Source organism: Haemaphysalis longicornis, unplaced genomic scaffold (genome assembly GCF_048455015.1).
Source record: "Haemaphysalis longicornis isolate Haplotype H1 unplaced genomic scaffold, Haemaphysalis longicornis Haplotype H1 scaffold_189, whole genome shotgun sequence".
Classification (NCBI taxonomy): domain Eukaryota; kingdom Metazoa; phylum Arthropoda; class Arachnida; order Ixodida; family Ixodidae; genus Haemaphysalis; species Haemaphysalis longicornis.
In genome coordinates, this window is record NW_027526287.1 from 243,926 (window position 1) to 266,215 (window position 22,290).

The 22,290-nt window shown below is 44.4% G+C and overlaps 1 long non-coding RNA gene across 1 annotated transcript; it reads left to right on the forward strand.

Annotated features, from left to right (window-relative positions):
- The first annotated feature begins 11,033 nt into the window (after nt 1-11,033).
- Nucleotides 11,034-22,276, forward strand: LOC144166722 (uncharacterized). The gene is made up of 3 exons (XR_013321743.1): nt 11,034-11,328; nt 15,417-15,651; nt 21,639-22,276. It is a non-coding gene; the product is annotated as an uncharacterized LOC144166722 (long non-coding RNA).
- The last annotated feature ends 14 nt before the right edge of the window (nt 22,277-22,290 follow it).

Consider the following 22,290-nt stretch of genomic DNA (forward strand, 5'->3'; position numbering starts at 1 on the left):
ACCGTCGCCTCAAAGAAGAAAGGGTTAATGTGAACAGCCTGTGCCGACCAGCCATTTAAAAGTGATGTGTGCTGTACCTGAAAATATTTTTTCACAAAGGATAATCTTCCTTGTGCTACACGAACGTGAAAAGTTTGGTCCGTCCGTCTGTCCGCATGTCTGTCTGTCTGTCTGTCTGTCTGTCTGTCCGTCCGTCTGTCCGCATGTCTGTCTGTCTGTCTGTCTGTCTGTCTGTCCGTTCCTCGATTCAGCTGCCTGGAAATACGAACTACTCTCTATGAAGTGCTTATAAACATTTCGCAAAAATCTGGAAGCATACTTCGAATTGTCGACATTCTTTAGCCAAAAGAAAAGAATTAGGGCCATTTTAGGCAGAACATGAATACATAACTAGCGCATGCAGTGTTATTTCACTTGAGAAAGACGTGAGAAAACGTTTTGCGGTAGCAAACAAAACAACCGCATTGGAAACAATATTTTACCACAAAATACAAAAACGGGCTCGCGCACAAGCCCTGCGCTCGTGCTAGAGCACCAGGAGCACCGCTAACAAAAGGTCTCAACGGAATGAGCGCCACAACTGCGAACGCGGGAAAATTGAATCGCATTCAGCAAGCCTCTATTGCTTATAATAGCACGACAGAGACAGGAGTGTAACAGAACCAAAATACAGTGAACCTACTGGTGGCATTCTGACAGTCCAACAGTAAAGAAAGGTTCCACTAGATGGTGCGGGCAGTGGAACGCGGGAAAATTGAATAGACTTTAATATCAGCAGTATTTTTAGTGGGAGGAGTTAGGCGGGTGAAGAGGAGTCTGAGAGGCGGGGTGAGAGAAGACAGCATTGGCTTGTCAGAGTCGGCAAAAGACCATCGTCTTTCGACGAAATTTGCAACGAAGTGAACAGATACGGGGCCAGTTTTTTCCCTCACTATGTACGTTCGTCCTCTTTCAACAGCTACGAATTCTCGACTTCAAAAACATTCGTTAATGTTCCCTGTTTTCACTTCTTTCGCAAACACACATAAGCGCACAACAGTGTGAAAGGCAACTTTAGTAGAAGGTTGCCTTCAGGAACAATGCAAATTTTGTGCACCTCAGACAGATCGCTCACTCACTAAACATTATTTGTGAGTACATCAACGCATCTTTTAACCAGAGTTTACCCTTTTTGTAGTTTTTGGTGTCTGAGGAATGTAGCGAACGTGTTTCTTAAGGGGCCTGTCCTGTTTTGAATATGTATTTTGCGTGCCATTAAAAAAACGTTATTCAGAGTTTCGTCGCACAATTCTACGGGACATTTTTGACGTGATCATGCTTCAGAGCAGCTACAAAAAATGAGAAGAACTTCTTGCTGGGCTATTTGGTGAATAGTTTCCATGATGTGAAGCGCAACAAAAAAAACATGGAGGAAGAAACACAGTAGACGAGACAGCGCCTGTCTCGTCTACTTTGTTTCTTCATTCATGTTTTTTGTTGCGCTTTAAGTAATGGCAGCTACAAAACTGTTTCAGGATCAAATATTTTGTAGAAAATTTGTCAGTAGCATATGTGACATGTTCTGTAATCTGTCGGCGCAAATACTCGAAGTGTATATTTTTGTTTTTGCTATGCAGGAGGAATATGGCGGAGGGTGTGAGAATGAAGAAGACTGCGACCCTGGGCTTTGCTGTGTGCTTACGACCTTTGATAGCAAAGGCGTGTGCAAAAAACTGAATGGGCTTGGAGATCCTTGCTCAAACATTACAATTGCTGAGTTGCCTCCGCCTCTCTTACCTTCCTGCAGGAAACTTAGTGACCTGACAAAGAAGGACTGGTCGGTTTTCTCACCTCCATACGTTAAATATTGCCCCTGCAAATCGGGTACGCTCACAATTGGGAAAACCATTCTATTTTGATTTGTGGCTCCAAGCATACAACTACAGCTAACACGGCTCATGCCCTGTGGAAAAAGAAACACTAAATAGTATTTTTAATACTTCTGAGCATAGCTTTTATTACAAAAAAATTTCTTCGAATTTTGAGTATGATCCCCAAACAAACGTGCATTGTTTCTTTATAAAACTGAGAGGAACTGTTTCGAAATATCATATTACTCATGTTCTATATTCGCCTCACTGACTGTTTTGAGAGTTCTTGTATTGCCGTTTCTAATGCGAAGAACGCTACAGATATTCTGAGTAATCGCTACTTATATGTCAGAATTTATACGCTGCCTCTTCATTTTACTAACTTTGCGGTGTTTAGTTAATCACGTGAGGGCATAGACTAAATGCACCGATCTGATTTTGGGATTTCCTTCTCAGTTTTTTATACTCTATAAACAACTGGAGTTAATCGGGTGAGGGTGCAGGATTAGATACGTTTTGGAGATTTTGATAGTGCATTTAAGATTTTAAACTATATGTACTTCCCGTTTACGGCTTTTTTAAGTCATGGTAGGACGCGTGATTTGGAGAACCTTCGCAATTTTAGTTACTTCATTTCAAGATTTTTTTTATTCTATCATTGTTTTTTTTGCTTCGGTCAATTGAGATTGCACGCTGGTGAGTTCTCTTGCATTCGATTGACGCGATTACTGCTTCCAATCCTGGTGGCCGGGGGCCGCTCGCTGCACTTGGCCGGGGACTATTGGGAGCACCGGCTACTGGTAAACAATCGCCTGTTAAGTTTGGCGCCTCTTACCTCTCTAAGTTCTTAGTCACATTTTACAGAGCCGAGTCTCAACCTTCCAAAATTGCTGGTGCTGTTAACTGGTGCTACGGCCAGTAGTGAATTCGTGATGACAGTTGCCATAGAAAGTTGTGCTTGGCTGGCGGCTTTTCCGAAGGCTAAAGTACGCTTCCGGCAGCAGATGGTACCAATCATAGCGGTCCAATCATGCCAGTGCGGTGCATATGAAAGTATTAATCCCGTAGGCAAGAACACCAGTACCTACAGCCTTTAAAGTTAGTAGGCCACACGTGCACCTAGGTTGCTCTTTGAAAACAGGAGCGAAAGCATTAGAAAGCGCCATGGTGCGTTTTCGTCCGCGTTAGTGCGTCCCGCAGTCTCTTGTTCCCACCTGTGTATATGTAACGTGGCACATAGGGCGAAAATAGTTAGAAAAAGTTTCCGGCGCTCGAATAATTTTTGGAGTAGAAGATCACTGGAGGTGTAGCCGTCAGCTCGACAAGGAGCACCATTTTCACGAATGGCCTTCAGTTTTATCCGAATGTGGTTGTTAGCACTGCAGTCATCATTCCAGGGTGCGAGCTAATGCGAACAAGGAAATTATGTCCCAAACGTTGCGAAACCTTCGGGCCTTCTAAGAATTTACAGTTATTCGTTGCGTGCATGATGCGTTACAAATAGAAAAAATAAGTCACATTTCAAAGAAAGATGTGCTAAAAAACGTAAGATCAGCTTTTTTATGGGGCACGCAAGAAAGCAGTTGACGGAGCAAAGTAATGCGTAAAACAATCTTGCTGTTAATAGGTTGTCTTAAATGATAGTGTGTGTAGGTCACCACCCAGCGTAAAATTGTCATAACATTTTGAAGGTTTTCGTCTTGTGTTCTTTTTTTTTTCAGGTTACACATGCGTTCGGAAGAAAAAGACAAAGGTTCAATCAAGGGATTACACGGAGAGCGAAGAAGATGAGATGGCTGAAGAGCAGTTCGACCAAGTAAGCACTGGCACATGCGTGGCCCCACGGGGTCGAAGTGCACCAGAAGCCAACTGAGCAAAAATGCCTCACCCACGTAGCAACGCGCTCCTTACAACCATAGCTAGGAGCGGGATTTGAACTGCCACTACCCGAAAGGTTTGCCTCGGTCGGTCTGCTCACGGCCACAAAAAGACTCGTTGCAGCGCCCTGACTGATCTTCAATGTATACTGGTCGTAATATTAACAGCGCCTCTGCGTCTAAGTGTTTACAATAAAAGTTGTGTAGGGCAAATGTTGTCCATTGAACCAGTGCTACTGTGTGTGCTGTTTTGTTATGATCTTTACCAAAAAAAGCATATAGAACAATAACGCGTAATTTCGGACAAGAGAGCAAACTTGACGTTGAAATTTATCAAATTTAGAGGCATCCTTCAGTTCGCAATTTTTTAAGTCGTGGAATAAAAAAAATACACGGTTTTACAGAGTGGCGAACTTGAATATTGAATCCGGCTATGTATCAAAAATCAGTAGTTCTTCTCTAAACGTACCCACAAATTGTGACATCGAACTACACACGACGCTCAGTGAACGACCAGCGCCTCATATTGTCGCCTAAATGCGTCCCTTTTTTCCGGAGCGGGATAATAGGGGATAAATTTGGAGCATAAGCTCTACGCAGCTCTTCTGGCCCTTTGGGGGTGGGGAAGAGCTTCTGGAGAGGGTTTATATTTCTGGTGGAGGCTGGGACTACATCTCGTGCACTTTCCTTCCCGACCAAGGACAACATCGTCACTTATCGAGCATCAGCGTTGGTGCAATCGGGCACTCGTGCTGGTGGAGCGGGCTATTACGTCTTGCAAGACACATGTGGGCTTGTGCTAAGGACTCCACCTCTTGAAGGCTACATTCAACTTTCTTCAAGAACATATATTTCTCCATTTCCTCGCGCACCATGCGCATCATTTGAGCCTCTGCGGCCTCTAAAGCTTCTGATACTTTTACAACCCATGGGCTAGTGGCACATCAGACAAGATTGTATCTGAGATTTCTTTTTGTGCAGTGATGCCCCCCCCCCCCAACCAATGGTACCACACGCTCACCCAGTTCTCCGCTTTCCCCGAATGGCCTTCCTTATATCAATAAAAGATGTTTAGGATACCTATGACCCAGTAGGAGCAACCATAACGCCCTGCAGAAGCACATGATGACCCAACTCCGTGCACCTCCCCCTTATGGTGCTTGGCAAAGATTGAAGGCAGCGACCATCAGAAGCGGAATAAGCTCAGGATTTATACCTCAGAATGAATACACTGTGCCTTCAATGTCAGCCCTTGCATCAGCGATTAGCCATTTTCTACTCACCAAGCAAAATTATCCGGCTCAGCGAGGGTGGAGGGGGGTGGCAGTCGGACAAGGCCTATAATTCGGCCGGCCTACATTAAAGACTTTTACTTTGATGTCAGGACTTATCACAGCGATCAGACATTATTCAATATGCCTGATAAAAATGCACAAAACAATCGGCAGGTTTGGAGCGCAGGCCCACTGTGTCATACGCTTTTTAATGTTTAACATTGTGCTTTTTAGGCGAACCTTTCTATGCCTCACCGATTGGGTTCATGTCCGAGCAAAATGCACTGCCGGAAAGCCACCTGTACACAATGGTTTAGAATATATAACTTGTTGCTGGGCGTGTTAATGCATCGTTGGTGAACAAATATGCGCGTTTATGCGAATAAGGTATGTTGGGTTACAGAGAGAAAACACACATACCGGCGCCCGATGTAGAAGAAAAGTAGTTTAGAAGAATTTGTTCTTGCGCGAGTTGGTGAATCTTTGTTGTACAAACACGGAATTCGCGAGAGAAAGTTGTCGTTCCCGTCATCAGCACCATCACCAGCCTATCTACGCCCACTGCAGTGCAAAGGCTCCTCCCATTAATCTCCAATTATCCCGGTCGTGTGCAAACTGCGACCAATTTATCCCCGCAAACTTCTTGATCTCATCTGCCCATCTAACTTCCTGCCGTCCCCTGCCACCCTTGCCTTTTCTAGAGATCCACTCTGTTACCCTCAATGACCAACCGTTATCTTGCCTTCGCATTAAATGCCTTTCCCACGCCCATTTCTTCTTAATTTCTACTAATCTGCCCTTAACACGCGTTTGTTCCCTGACGCACTCCGCTCTCCTCTTCTCCCTTAATGTAACTCCTATCGACCCGCCGCGCTGCTGAGCACGAGGTCGCGGGTTCGATTCCCGGCCGCGGCGGCCGCTTTTCTGATGGAGGCGAAAAGCAAAAACGCCCGTGTGTATGAGATTTCGGCGCACGTTAAAGATCCCCAGGTGGTCAAAATTAATCCGGAGACCTCCACTACGGCGCGCCTCATCGCCTGCGCTGCGTCGGCGCGTTATACCCTACAATCAATCAATCAATAATGTAACTCCTATCATCTTTCTTTCCATCAATCGCTCAGTCATCCTCAATTTAAATTGAATCCTCTTACTGAGCCTCGAAATTTCTGCCCCGTAGGGGAGTACAGGTGTGATCGATCCTGTATGTGCTGTCTTTTTCTTGCAAAGCCCATGTTTGTACACGAAATGTACACAATGTGTCTCAAAAATGATGATGGCGATGATGATAGGCGAAGCCCCATAAAGCACCTCAAAAAGAAGCGGTTCCCTTGGTGAAATCGAACCTCGGTCCCTCGCCTTATGAAGCCTAGGTCTAGCTGAGCGCGCCATTCCGACATGGGCGCATAGTTCGGATTTTGGGCTTTGACTTTGGCTCCGGTTGCGTATGAGAACGTTTCGTGTTTTAACCGACTTTCTCTTAAGAAAGGAGCTTTGCTTCTTGGTTTTTCCCCCTGTTGTTTTCCCTTTGTTTTTGCTCTCCCGGTGCTTATTTAATTTTGGGGATGAGTGAGGTGACACGATTACCTGTTTGAATATTCGTTGACGAATTGGGGTCAGTGATAAAAACAAAAATGAATGCCTCACAATGGCATAGGCAACATCTTGTGTTAACAGCGATGCTGTTTAGCAAATCGTAATTTTTGGTGTCCGCAGCTCCAAATACCAAGAAATTGCACAGCGCGCGTACGTGTGCGCGGGCTTCGCCGCACCCTCTCGGCAGTTAACAAAACCAAGAAAATGCCTTGCGCTCATGGGTGGCTCCCTCGCGGCGACCGCCCAGCGTCCCAGACGCGAGTTTTTTCAAGCTAAGCCCGCCTACTTAGGGAGATTAGTCATGACTGGCACACAGGAAAAAATACTCCAGCGTTCGCCGTAATCATGGCTACACTTGCTCAGAACGACAAACGACTTCCAAAGAAATAAAAAAAGCTGGTACTTTTAGCAGAAATAATGGAGTAAAGGTCGTTGCGGCCGCGAAGAAGAAGCAGATTGGTTGCAATCGGGGACTTCAACCTTCGTTATGGTCGTGAAAACCTTCACGACCATAACGAAGGTTTAAGTCCACGATTGCAACCGATTGCATACAGCTTCGCTACGTTCAAGTCTTACATGTCAGTGTGAACTTCCTTCATTTTTTTATGTTGGCTTGGCGTTAAAGCGAATACGAACTTCATAGCTTTGACTTTGTTCTTCTGTGCTTAGGTTCCATTTATCGTTTCTTCTTCGGATACGTTTTGCACTCTTGTAGGTACCGAGTACACTCGGCATTCAAGACATAATGTGCAGTTTATTTATTTGTAGTCTAGTGTGTTTAATTTAATTTATTTTAATTTTATTTATTTATAACTTTGTCTTAATATTGCTTAGTCTTTTAACAAGGTTATTAGTTTGTTCATCTTGTGCTCATATCCAGAGGTACCTCAAAGTGAGCTCTGTGTTCATCGTGGCGTAGTCAAAGACAACTGTTCGCGCAGGTACGGGAGATGATGAAATTTTTTTTATTCGCAGTGAACCTGTGGAGTTCGTTAGTCATTGCCGCTCTGAAAGTACGGTGGAAGAGTCCATTTCCGGGAAGGCGCAATGCTTTTACAGCACCTCTAATGAATACTAAGGACAAAGTCATAGGCCGCTGTTAGAAACCGTTTGGATTAATTACGCAAATGTGGAGTGCAGATGGATTGTTCAGCAGGCAAAGAATATGCAGGATGTGTGACAACAAAAGGTAAGAAGTTTATATGGTTCTCGTTGATGTGGGCAAAGTTTAGTGAATTGTTCTAGGGCAGGATATCTCAAGCAGCCTTCGCTGAAACAATGCACCCAATAGGTAGGTTTATTTACTTCGACAAGCTTACCTGCAACTTCGCAGGTTCGTGCTATGCTCGAAAATATAGGCCGTGACCCCAAAGCTGCGGGATGGCTTAGTTTTGAGATGGCTATTTCTCATTTTTATCGCATCCTTAAGATTACAACCCACACCATGAGTAATAAAGTTCCCTTTTGTGTACGGTAGGCAAACGGCGTTTTTCTTGAGCAACATAGAGCTGGATCACTCAATGACCGTTTTGGAAAGTCAAAAGGGGGGAAAGCAGACCCGCGGTTAAGGTGCACACAAGAATGCGGTGAACTAAGAGGAAATTCGTCTACCATATGAATTCACAATATTGTTCATGCCAGCGTCAGCGAAAGCAACCCAAGTGGTAATTTTATCACGCAATAAAAGCTGGGAAATAGCACAAGATGTATCAAGGAGCCTGGCTAGAAAATCTGCTTAAGTAATACAACTTATAAAAAGGTGACTGAAAGGTTACAAGTTTTCAGGGTTTTGCATACGAAATAGCAACCCTCTTTGGAACAAAAACACAATGATCACCAAAACAGGCGACGTGAGTTAAGAAGTCAATAAAAGGATGTAAGCATTTGTCGAACCGATAAGTTCCTTCAAAGGCTACTGGCGAAAAGAATGATTAATGAAGCAGCAAGTCAAATAATAAAGCACGTTTTTAGGCACAACTCTAATGAATGCGCAACAGAAATTACCACCTAAAAAATGTAAGCGTTAAAAGGTGTTGACCCTCAGAGCTTAACCACCTTATGTGTGAACTACCCAAAAGGTAAGAGCTATCTTTGCTTAAACCGCCCTAAACCCAGGAGGGACTGACCATCGAGGCCGGTGCTGGTCAGCGCCATCTCCCAAATCTCGTAGTAAGAGTGGAATGAATTATATAAAAAGCGTAGGGTGTGGTGTCATCCCCAAAACACCCGCACCCCGAAAGAGGAGTGTTGTTCGGTGGAATATCCCCACGGTAAGTTACGGCACATTTGCAATTATTCAGTGATGATGACTCCGGCTGTAGTTTGCCTGATGGCTAGAGTGATGGCCGCTTTTTATACTTGTAAGGAGCCTTATCTAGGTACCCAGGTAGACGAGAGGCATGTTAATTGGGTGGGATGACAACGACGGTCATTGCTCTTACGCCTGGATGAAAGCTGCGCCTCTGTATTGCCTGGCTAATTCGTTCCCGCAGCACATGAAGACGACCTTGGCTTTTGCTTCCCTGCGCCCACTCTGCTGCTGAAGGTGCGTGTTTCGGAGACTGGTGGGATAAAGATGGAGCTGATAAAATGCTTTGTTGGGCGTGTTGGTTTATGGCTTCAAAAAAAATGAAAAATTACGCAAATGACGAGGCCAGAGAAACACAAGTAGACGGGAGAGCGTTCCTTTATTTGTTTGATTGTGGGGTTTGACGCGCGGAAAAGCAGGCGAAGAGACCCGCCGTAGAGGAGGGATCCGGATTAATTTTGACCACCTGGGTCAAATGTGCGTCTTTATTGTCCGTCGAAATCTCGTACACGCCGGCGTTTTTGCTTTTCGCCTCCATCAGAAACGAGCGCTCATCCAGTCTACTTGTGTTTTTTCGCCCTCGTCCTATGCACTCCATTTAATTTTTATAAAGGTGTATACCGTCCCCTCAGATCGTGACCTGTGATAGAGTCTCGGGATTTCAGAAGACTGACGCGGAATAGTGACTGTGAGCCCCACACGAGACAGGAAGACTCTCCCTACGCCTGTGACCCCTGGCATCCTTGTTCGACTCGAAAGATGAACTGCCATGAGCACTCCGTCCGTGTTGCGCTGGCTCAGCTTTCACAGCTTGTTCGTGGTGTGGTTGACCGCATGTCCGAGGACATGATAGACTTTCCTGGTCATAGTATACACCTTTTTCGTGCCCTCCTTGGTGAGAGAGCATTAAGTGTGGCTTATGTAATTGTGGACACTATGTATGCTTTGAATAGGCGAAGTATGTTTTCCTGGGGCCTTATCCTGGTTTTGGCGGTTACACGTCTGATCATGTGGGTGACTTGGTCTGTTGGGTGCCGCTGCTGCTCATTTTAGAAGAGGCAGTTGGTACTGTCAGCTTGAAAGAGTACTAGACTTCATTCATTTTATTTTTGGCCATACATCGTCGCATCTTCAGCTTCTCAGTAGATAGAAAAATGAATTGACGAGGTTAGAAGTCGAAATATAAACAAACCTGTTGTTTCTGATGCCAGAAGGTCACTCTTTTTACTCTGTAATAGAGCAGCTTGTGGGTTGACAATACAGACATGTTTGATGAAGTGCCACCTCTTTTTACTAGAGAATACGATGTATGTATTGAAGTATTACCAAATTTGAGAAACGAACGAAGTGTGACCTGGTATGAATCCAACTTTAACGTTCTGACCATGTGTTGGGCAATAAAACCGTCTCGAATATCTTGAAGTAGCGCTCACCCGACACGGACACAAGACGGAAGCAGACAAGCCACAGAAACCTCACTACTGTAGTTTGTCTACCTACTCCTTGGGTCTGTGTCGAGTGTGCACTCCTTCGAGATGTTCAAAAACTAGCACAAACTAGCCGAGTCGTCTATTCTTATACAATAAAACAATCCACGCACGCACCGTCGAAATTCCGCCGCTTAAAAGGCAAAGGCTAAATATGGCGGCTCGGCATTTTGAGGAATGCAAGGAAGAGTGCATCATGACACGGGGTTTATATATCAAATACATAAAACATAAAAACGGGAGACGCCGTTCCTTGGTGACAGCGCTGGGTTCACACCCCTCTTTTCGCATTCGATGAGCTGTTGAGTAATAATTGTTTGGCGTGTCTGTACTGCTTCTTAGAATACACAAAAGAAACGAAAAATACAGATCTAGGAAAGGTTTTCTAGGCAGCATGGTAGAACTCCCGAGTTTTTTCAATCACTCCTAATTAATACTTGGTTGGTAGGCACTGTCGTCAAGGTGGATACTTGCATGTGCTGTTGGAGAAAACTGCGGACACCACAAGGAAAAGAAAACGACACACATTGTTTTCTTTCATGTTGAGATTGGGAAAGCGTGTGACAAACAATGGCTATTTTTTGCAGCCCTAAGAATATTTGCATGTGTCATGACTACCGACTTTACTGGCGCATGTGGTCGAAACGAAATATGCAGCAGATGTTTTGGGCAGATGTTGGCCGCGCGGAAACGACATCATAACTGTTTGATGTTGAACTTTGACACTTGGTTAAAACAAGGTGATAGTTGGTTACTGCGAAGCAATAACTCATACGTTTTGTTTTTCGGTACCCTTTTTGAACTGTGAGAACATTGTATACCCAGTTTCATCCCAGGGACCTGAAAATGGTGCATCGCATGCGTCAGCTCATGTTCCCTGCTGCGTTTATGCTCCTGTCCGCTTTTTCTGAAGAATCTTCGGCCAAGGAAGTCCAACCGGTAAGCGAAGTAACGTTTTTGATATCTACATGTGCGGATTTGCGCGCGTTTTACTCTGAATTGCGGAAATCATATATAAGGAATCAGAGCCCCAACGACGAATTTCCTTATTGTGATGGAGGACGGGACGAAATGATGCAGCCAGGTACCTGTAAATAGGCTACGCGAAACCAAGATGCACAAAGTTCATTTATTTTTATTGCAAATGCAAAAGGTTCTACAGATTTTCTTGGATATCCATGCAAAGTCGCAATAACATGGTGCTGAGATAAAAGGTGGTTATCAAACCGAATTATCCAGCTAATGAATTCATTTGGGAATACGCAGTACTCTGAAAGTTCTGAATCCAGTAAAAAACCTTGGAAACTGCCGCCGACGCCCGGCGTTAGGTCATGGGACTGAAAACAGGCTCCTTATGAAGCTTCACTGACGTTACTGTAGATACTTTGTTGATGAACTGCGTGAGAGATGAAGAGCTCTGATCTTACCAGCCGCTCTTACTCGAGCAGCGCTGAGAAAGCGGCAAATGTTGCCCCAAAAAGGGGGTTGGTGTCATCATATTCAAGCAACGCCGCCTGTATTTTCTTTTCGCGTCAGCCAGTTAAAACTAGTACAGTAGGGACGCCTCAGGCAAGTCCACCGACACGCGCCTCACGGCTGATCAGCGAAAAAAATAGACAGCAATAGGGACGTGACGCAGGACCGCTATTTTGAGAGTATGGCGGTCCTGCGTCCTTTACAGTATGGTGGTCTTGTGCGTCAAAACCCTGCACATCCTTTCGTATAGTTTTCCTGAAGCCGCTGTCCCCGGCGGAGAGTATTCAGGTCGGCAACACATGTAAAAGCTACGAAGATGGGAAGGGTATCAGAGGAGGAAAAGGAGGAAGAAACTTTACTGAGCAAAAATAAATTGTGGGGTGGCTTCCTAGTCCAGAACTCCATGGGCAATCCTGGCGCTTTCCGCTCGGTCAACCAAGACCATCTGGTCGTCGGGGCTCGAGCTGGATAACCTGCTCTCCCACTACTCACGGGAAGGGTTGCGAATGGGCGGAAAGTCGGGGTTACGGTCGCACTTTCATACGATTTGGTAGTGTGTGCCTGAATTGCCGCAAAACGTACAATCCGGGGATGTTTGTTTGGGGATAGATGATTTAGTCGTACTGCATTTGGGAACGCGTTTGTTTAAATCGTCGTAACGTGTTTTCCTGTATTTTAGACAAACTACGTTTGGCAGGGGAAGAATCCTCCTACCTAATCTATAATATTGGGTTATTTCCTGGAAGGTCTCAATCGGCGTTGGACTGTGGTCTCACTCTGGGGCCCAGTTGGTGAGAGCACGGGCCGGTGCATGGGCTGTGTCGTTGCCATGGAGATCGGAGTGAGCAGGAGTCCAGACGATTCTGGCCGTGCGAGAGGGAGGGGTTTTACTCAGGAGGCACAGTGCTGTTGAAGAAACTGCCCCACCTGCGTAGATTCTGCATGCCGCTTGACAATCGGCGTTATCTTAATCGCGGTGGTTTCTGTTATAACGAAGCCGATTGCCACTTCTTTCGCTTCCTGGATGGAAGCGGTCTTGATTGTGAGACCGGTGAGTGGTTGATCCCTTGAGGTGAGCACTGAAACCGCTTCTCATCGGTAACGCTGGTATGGGACGACATCAGTGTACACTGCTGTGGAGTCTTTGAAATACCACTTGTCAAGTGTCGCTGCTCTGAATTTTCTCCTCTCCTCATGATGGTCTGGGTTGAGCAAATTAGGAAGTGGCCACTCCACCATTCCTGGCTGATGAGACAGCCATTGTTATACAGACAGCGTTATTTGATACCACGCATAGAATGAACTTACAATTGAATAAACACACAACTTCAGAACCTGCATAACAGGGAGCTCAGAGTTACGTGCAAAGGAAAGAGTTGTAGCTGTGGCGGTGAGTGCGGTGTTCCGTGGATTATCGAATGAGGACCTCGCCGAATTGGCACCGGTGGGTAACGGCGTCAATTATCGTTGCGAAATTGGCGGCACACACCTGCGTTCAGGTGAATAGTGTTACAAGCTTTCGCGTTACGAACCGATACGAAGTGTTCAGGCGTCCTCGGATTTCTCACGGCACCTGGAAATCCGGCCCGCGGAATTTTCCAATTACAGCCAATGCATGCTTCCTAAAATCAAAGAATCACAAGCGCACGTTAGTAGCGTGTGGTGCGTTAAAATGATTATGCTATATAAATATTATTATTTTACTTGGATATTTTAGACTTGCACATAATTAAATACAAATGTCGAATGCTCATGAGAGTTGGGTGCCCGTTTCAATAAATTTGTGCTCTGGGACAATCACTTTCAGCAAATCCAGACGAGGCTGGCCTGTGTAGAAAGTAGTCATAAAGTGCCCTCAATGCTGCCGAGGAAACTAAACTTCAGATTTATCACACACTATTCCAGTTTCCTCTCCACAACTGTAATATGTTTTTGGGGACCCAGCAGTCTCAAATATGCATCAACTTTTAGTTTTACGGAAACAGGCATTACTTCAACTGCTGGTGTGCCCACTTTACCGCCTTCAAGTTTGTTGCTTGTCACGTTCTGTGGCACGAATGTACCACAGAATGACTGTGGCCTTATATACGACTTATACGACTGTGGCCTTCTCTAATTATACGTCACAAATACTTCACGAAGTTGCTTTTCTGTCCGGTAGTGATACCTTAAACGACCATCTCCTCACTAATTATTATAAGATGCCCTCGACGTATTTAGTTTGGGAATTTCTTCTGCGCTAACAATTCCGTGAAATATGTATCTATGAAAATCTATAATGAAATCCTCAAACCCTAAAAAATGAATCACCGTGAACACCTGCATATAAAACCTGCTCACTCAAATTAAGGTCTCCAGCCTATATCCTAAACTTTGCCTTTAGCACTTCATAAATATGAATTTGACAACCTATCAAACCGCTTTACGTGTTACAGTACCCTCCGCAGCATTTTTCTGCATTTAATGCAGGAATGCCTGAATTAAATACAGTCTTTTCAAACAAAAAAATATTCTACCTATGTTTCGTTCGTTTTCCTTTGTTGTTACGTTTGTTCTCTTTTTTTTTTTTTTGCCTCCACGACCTGCTTTTTGTATGGGTTGGGGCAAGAACACCGTCAAACCGCGAGTGCTGCAGCTTTTTTCTTCGTCTCCTTTGCGATTATACAGTCACGGCCACGTCACGACTACTGATGCAGGGAACTCGGCGCGCGTGGCCGCGCTTCTCGGACCACCAAGCGGGCGCCGCGCAAGTATTGCGGCGCAAGCGCAATCAGAGCCAGAGGCGGAGCCAGGTTGTGCGTCACCTGCTACGGCTCCTCCCACTTCGCCGCACGCGTGGTTTGTGTAGTCCAAAGCGCACGCGCAATCTAGGTTTCGCCGCTCGCGGCGAAGTGAGAGGAGCTGTAGCAGACAACGCTCAGCTAACTCCGCCGCTGGTCCTGATTGCGCTTGCGCCGCAATACTTCCTGTGGCGCCCGTCATTGCGCTCCGCGGAGCGCTGCCAGCAGCTCCGTGTTCTATGTATCAGTGGCCGCTGCTGTAAATGATTGCAAATGAACCCCAACTTCAATTTCAGCCTCGAATTAGGCGCCAGCGAGATGATCGTGACAGCAGGTGCAGCGCGTCTCTGGTAACAATTGCGCGTCCACCAGCTAGGCAGTACGAATTCAAGCGGTTTTCCCATTTTATGTGGGCTCCAAAAGCTCTCCATGCGTTTAATTTGTTCGAAAACTCACAATTTCTTTGTTAATCAAGATATAGGCGATGGAAGAATTTCGTAGCTGTGTATCAGGACATCACAGCAGCCCCCTCTTTAAACAGTGCTTCAAGAAAAAAAAGCAGGCCTTTTGGGGACTAAAGGTACACGCCCCCTTCTTTCGCTTACCCACAATGGTGAACTGCCGCGGGTACCCAAAAATAGAATCAATTTTAGAGAGTGGCGGGGACTACCGTTGTGTAGAAAGTTATGAAGTATGTATAAAAAAGTTTCCCGAACGGTATAACCGAAAGTGTCGAATGATACAGCTGCACATAATCTATTTTGCTTGCAGAAGGGATTTGGAGAACCATGCGATAATAATGAAGAGTGCGACGCCGGATTGTGCTGTGTGCTTTATGACTTTTGGGAGGGATCAGTGTGCAGCGTTCTTGGACACCTGCATGAATCCTGCTCACGGATAACAATGGACGAACTTCCCCAAGTGGCTGTTCCTTATTGCAGAAAATTATCCGAAAGGTCCTCGTTTTATACCTCTCCATATCTGAGATACTGCGATTGCCGGTCTGGTAAGATTTTGCAAAGATGAATCATGTACCCCAGTTCCGTTCAGGAATGGTCCTTATCAAGTGTTTTTACCAAGTTTGGAAAAGCTGGTGTCTAGAAAGTTGCTTCTGGAACAAATATGGCTTTTTATTGTTTACAGCCTCGAAAAATCTGGCCAAGAAACAAATCAGAGAATGCTAAATTTTGGTAGATTAATAAATGTGTGGCCTACCATAATAGTTGCAGATCCGTATTGCCAATTTTAGACCTTTAATTGATAGGTGATAATTTGTTTGCAGCATCAAAAACAGCATTCATTACAGGAACCATGGACATCTGCACACATTTTATTTCAACCAATGAGCCATTTACACCTTGCAACTTCAGTTGACGCATCGAAAGACATTCTTTTCAATCCCCTCTAAAAGAATCATGCCCCAAATATTGGAAAAGCTGAAATTGTAATTTTTTAGATTTCACTATTGCGTCCGACATTGCAAACACTGAAATTTTGGTGTATAAGATAGAACAGTATGTAATGTAAGCCGAAGCTCGGGATTTTATTACGTGCTGTATATCATGGTGAAAGCAGTACATTGAAATAATTAACCATTTCTGCTACAAGACCCACAATAGTGGCTTACTTCCGGGGAGTATTTTAGTACCGTTATTATTTCCCCTCTATGTAAATGTAATTGAATGAAAATGAGGTTTAACGCGCTGACACTACACAGGCGATGAGGCGCGCCGTAGAGGAGCGCTCGGGAATAATTTTGACCGCCTGGGGGTGTTTAACATGCGCCGAAATCTCGAACACACGGGCGTTTTTGCTTTTCGCCTCCAGCAGAAAATCGGCCGCCGTGGTCCAGGATCGAACCCGCGACATCGGCATCACCCGCACAACGGCATAGCCACTGAGCCCCCGCTGCGGGTGTATATAAATATGAAGTCCTAATTCATGGCCAAGTTAAAATTTAATGGTTTTTGCATTATCTACATCGTCTATGCAAGTATTTTCGTGTCTAGTGAGTCTTCTGACTGCGGATAGATTATAGGCAAAATTAACAGCTCGGTAAGGCGTTAATTTGTCAGCAGTTAACATGGTCGTCTAAAGGCGAAATATGGCAGCCGAAATAATTAATAGATTACACATAATAAACATTGCTATTATTCGCCAACAGTAGCAGTATATCAAAGTTTCGAAACATTAGGAGTTTTTTTATCAGAAAATACACACTGGGCGTTATATGTACAGGCATGGACAAATAAAACGCTATCACAAAATTATGAACCAGACAAATAGCGCGACTCTCTTTCAAGAAAATCAGCATCACGCGTAGCTTAGTTACAAAACAACGTTGGGGAATGTGGCTTAATAAATATATCAATAGCGGGCCATTATTGTGCCTCAACAACCAGAATTTTTAAATTTTACTTGTTTTGTTTCAAAGTTTTGTGTTCGCTTTTCACTGGCCCATGACTGTACGCCATGTGACGGAAGAAGGCTTCCGGATTTGTACGTTTCACGTTCCGCTACAGAAGACATTTTGCGGTAAAGATTCAGGCTCTGCTTTCTTCACACTTAATTTATTTCCCACTTGCATAGGAAACCACCACAACATCAAATTTAGAAAGGCGAGCTGTTCAGAAAAATGGTTGCTTCGCATAGAGGCTTTTGACAAAAATGGATACTTCACCGCACAAGCTTTTAACAAACATTTAATTACAAGTTTGACGTCGTAACTGCAATTAGCCAGTCTTGGTGTCCATGGACCCAGCAGTATATAAAAAATAAACAGCTCTAAATGCTCTTCCTAGGCTGACACTAGTACACCTTGAAACACCATACCCACTGCGGCATTCACCCCATTAGCGATTGCCCTCAGTGCGCACAAACAATCTCATGAACTTCTCTATCGACTCCACACTAAAATAAACAAACTGTGATGAAGGCTTTTGATATCGTTTAGAGAATAGATTATCTTTCAGGCAGTTTGCTTGGAAGCAGCTAATTTCAGTAGCGAAATATATGGTTGGGTGTTTTCACGAGACATGGGACAGGCGTGTCCGGTCGACATCTTTAATTTTGGCGAACATTTTATATAGAGCTCTTGTGCACAGGGGAAAAAAGATCTGAAGTTATTTTGTGGGAAACAAATTTTCCCTTTCTCGAAAAAATTCCTAAATTCGGGCAGGGTCTCTGGCGCGTTGAGTGGCTCGCGGAAAACATGGAACTTCTACTACTGTAAAAAAAAAACTACTGCATCTATCGTCCTAGTTATTTTCATGTAAAGGCTTTAGATACTCTCAAACGAGTTAACATTCTCATGTTGGGCTTGCAAAGGCAATTCTTAGTAATACAAATTCTCAAATCAGAAAAAAAGTTTGAAAATTTCTCAAATGTGGGGCTTTGTTTTGTCTGCATTTAAACAAAGTATCTTGTCCAAATTTTTAGTGCTATTTTTCTATGCCTGTCCCATCTTCGAACTAATTTTAGTTTATGTGGTCAAGACGGTTATATTCGAAAAACACTGTACTGCAGCTAGTACATGCATTTTGACATATTTTGGAAGCAAATAAAAAAGACCACCTTCCTTTTTTTTCAACTTTTCCGAAAGTAAACCAAGGTATCTTTCTATTACGGACATCAAAAACATGTAACACTTTTTTTGTTGTTTTCCAGCTACAAAGCGCCAAATATGACCTTGATAGCAGTAGTACGGTGACATACTCAAGTGCTTTGCAAGAGGCCTATGACCCCAGTCTAGGGCGAGATGCGGCCGTTACAAAAAGAAAATCATCAAACAGACATTACGGTGAAAATGCTTTGGTGGAATTAGAAGTGTATAAAGTACAATGCATCTGAATCTCATGTTGAAGTTCCGGCTTCCGAGCCCATGTTTTGGCATGTATATAATTATCGACCGGTTTCGTTCCAACCACGCAATTCGACACTTGCTTTTTAAAGGCCTCTGGCATTTAAATGATTGCCCTAAAATGTTATATGAAACAAACGGAACTGTGGAAGAATGCACATTGTCTTTAACGATCGAAGAGTGCCAATTATCCTCTTTGTTCGAGTTCGAACTATATCAATTTCAGTAGCCTGATCTGGCACTCGCGCTTTCTTCTAACTCTGGGAATAACACTTCTGTGCAATTGTCTGTTGCTTTTAGTTTTGAGTTCACATGAACCGGTTCCCGAGGATCATTGTGGAACCACACGTTACTGCACATCACTTCGCACCGACGAGACCATACGCGTTCCCTGTCGTTCGTTTCAGCATGAAGCACGAAGGCAGTTTTTCTGATTTAAGTGAACAGAACGGGGTTCCGGCAATGAAAGCGTTCTTGTGCCAACAGACCGAAGGTGGTAGCCGTCTATTGAATTCATGTACAGGCCAGGATGTGAATGCTGGTTTCTCGGCTGAACAGGATCTTTTGTTCGAATGTCCAGATCTGTCATGCTAACGAAGTTTCTTCTTGATACAATTTTTTCTGACGTCCTCACAAATAGATAATCAGCACTGAAGCACTATTGAGCCTTCTGTGGCTCGTCGATATGCGCGAATCTCCGGAGGCGGTGATTACGCAGAACCAATTCCTAGCTGGGGTGTTTTTTTCAAGCCGCCGCCTCCTGTTACCGCTGGCGGCGGCTAAGGTCACGGTTATACGTTCGTTTAATACCTTCTGTTTTGCTGGAAACCATGAGGTCATATCTTACTGAAACTGAGCAAGAAGTTCGGCGGCCTTCCTTCAGTTCTTATTTACTTCACACAATGCTTCCCCGACGCTGCAAATTATACTCAGCTCTTCTATAGCCTACACCCCCCGGTCGCTCCCGAGAGGTCCGAACCTCACCTTATCATCTCTGTATATGCGAGTGGGCCTACGCAATACGCACAGAAAAAAGTGAACAGTGCAGGAAGAGATGCATCCGGAAGAGCGAGTGCGACAGCTTGGACGGCTCAATTACTGCTTTTCTAAAGCTTGTTAGCAGGCAGGGTAGTTTGTTCGCGCTTAATTTCAACAAAGCATATTTACCGCAGTGTTTTTTAATGATGTTATCTGTGTAACTGGAATTTCTCGCCCTACGTTGCGGTCATAAGCTTCTTACAAACGACTTGAGTATGCCACCGCAGTATCGCTAACGAGGCTACATTTTGTGCCTTGTTGCTGCAAAAGAAGAATAGTGCAACAGGTGTTTGATGTCTGATAGGGAGAAACCTTGCTTTAATTTGGGAAAGGTTGAAAAAAAATAGAAAATGGCTTTTTTTTGTTTGCTTTCAAAATATACCAGAATACATAGCCTAGCATTACGCTTTAGACATTAAATATACCTAGCTGCAGTACAGTGCTTTTTTTGGAATATAACCGCCTTGGCAACATAAACCAAAATTTGTACGCAGAGTGGACAAGAATAGAAAAATCCCATCAAAGAATTTCAAATACCTACTTTGTCTCATGCAAAGAAAAACGTCCCACATTTGGGTAATTTTTAAGTTTTTTTCTAAGGAGGGTACTTTTATTTAAAAAAAAATACCTCCGCAAGCCCAACGCGAGTATATTAACTTGTTTGAGAGAGAGTATCTAATGTATTTACATAAAATAACCAGGAAGATGGATGCAATATTTTTTTTTTTACATTAGTAGAAGTTTCCCGTTTTCCGCGAGCCGGTGAACGCACCCGTTTCCTGAGCGGGCTTTGCTGTTGCGTGGGCGAATTCCTGTTGGTTTTTTAATGGGCACTGCCTCGTTTAAACGTCGGAATGCGTGTAAACATTATGCACTGCTTTTGCACCATAGCCGACACATGAACCGCTGTAACGTAATTTAAGAATAGCAGGGAGCAGTATGAAACCATTTGCTCAAGTGGTATAACAGTGCATGGCGCACTTTTTGACTTGAAGTTTGAAATCCCAATTAATTGGAAACGTTGAGCAAGATTCTCAGTTGGTTTCTTATTCTACAAATGCTATTTTGTAGTTTTCCCGTGTAATACGCGGAGACGCAGTGGAGTTGGTGAATATCTTGTAGAATAACGCAAACGCACGCGGACTGAGCAAAGTAAGACGAACAAGCGCGGTCTATCAACAGGTATTTTAAAGGAGGATCACACAGGTATATTTTTGAAAGAAAACCACATCTCCCGTAGGGAAGGTGTGCCGGAAAAAAAGGTGGTTGCAGTGCTGATTTCCATTCCTATTTTTAGTTCACGGAACTCGTATTGTCCGCCTTCCCACCGCCAGACTGGCTGGCACTATCCGTCGCTTTGGGGCAGCGTTTGTAATTCTGGCCAGTCCTAGGAGACGCTCGCCGAGGCAAGAACAGCCAGTATTCGTGCGTGAGGCGCAATTATATATCTCTCCGTGGTAGCTTTATCGCCGGACACTAACGTTCTGGATAGCTGCGTGGTCTTGTAGAAAACCGGTGCACAATGTGTACTTCCCTTGCGGCCATCTGTCGGTCACTGCTAATTTATGGATCCCTGATTTCCCCGCAGCCACTGTAAGGCAACTAGTGTCTAATTCAGTGTTAGTCGGCTAGGGAGTCACAAGCCAGCGACCAGACCGTAGGGTTTCGGACCGGTTTGGGTGAAAGACTGACGAAGATTTTCGCGTTTAGGAGTCTACGGAAAAAAAAAAACAGGTAATGCGACACAGTTATTTCGTTACTTCCATGGGTTTTTGCGGTATGTTTGGCCTTATAAAAAATACAAAAGACCATCGCTGAAACCATTTACAAAGTCTTATAGTGGCGCGTACGCCACTTTGCAGAAAGCTGGTTTTGCAGCTTGCACTCACAGGTGAGCAGGCGCCTCGCACGTGACCTCAACATGCATAAGGGAGCTGCTGGAAAGAACACAGCGCCATTATTTCGCTCCTTAATTTCATAGAGATCGCTCTGAGAGATCCTCCCAAAACGTTTTTTTTTTTCTTGTATGTTTCATAAATTTTGGGCCTGTGTCTCTTCATTGCTACGGAATTCATTCTAGGACAACTTTTTTTCAGAATTTAATTGCATAATCGATCTGACTCCACAACCACGACCCCGACCGTCAAAGTATTCGCCGGAAAATGAAGAAGAGAGACTGCAAGAAGACATGTTTAACAAGATTCCACTCGGCAGGTGCTCACTACGAGAGTGACATTGACAGTCTTAAGGAAGGGGAACTCATGCGCCTTGGCAGAAGCTTCCACGACTGCTTTTCCTTCATCGCTGCTTGTTGATACAGTGCTGAAATAATTAAAGTAATAAATTTTGGTTGTTGAGGGTGAACGCTAAATCCAGCACATGGCGCAGACACCGAGATATTTCACTTCGCAAAGTCATCTAACAGAAACAATTGTTCGAAACTACAGCGAGAACTGTTCTGTGCAAACTTGATAACATCACCTTCATTGGCTGCACAACCTGGAAGGGACTGGCATCAGAACAGCGAACGACAACACAGAACGTGAAAAAGCAGCACGCGTCAGTACAGACAGGGCGCAAAAGTGTACAGAAACCAAACTGTCTACCGTATTAACGCTAGTAAAAACCGTGGTGAGTGTGGAGAATGCGGTTTAGGAGGCTTTGTTGACGTTTCATGTATTTTTTCTGAAAAGCAATTTTGTCGTCCTAGAAGATCGCTGCTTATGCATTTAGCCACAGGGGCACACG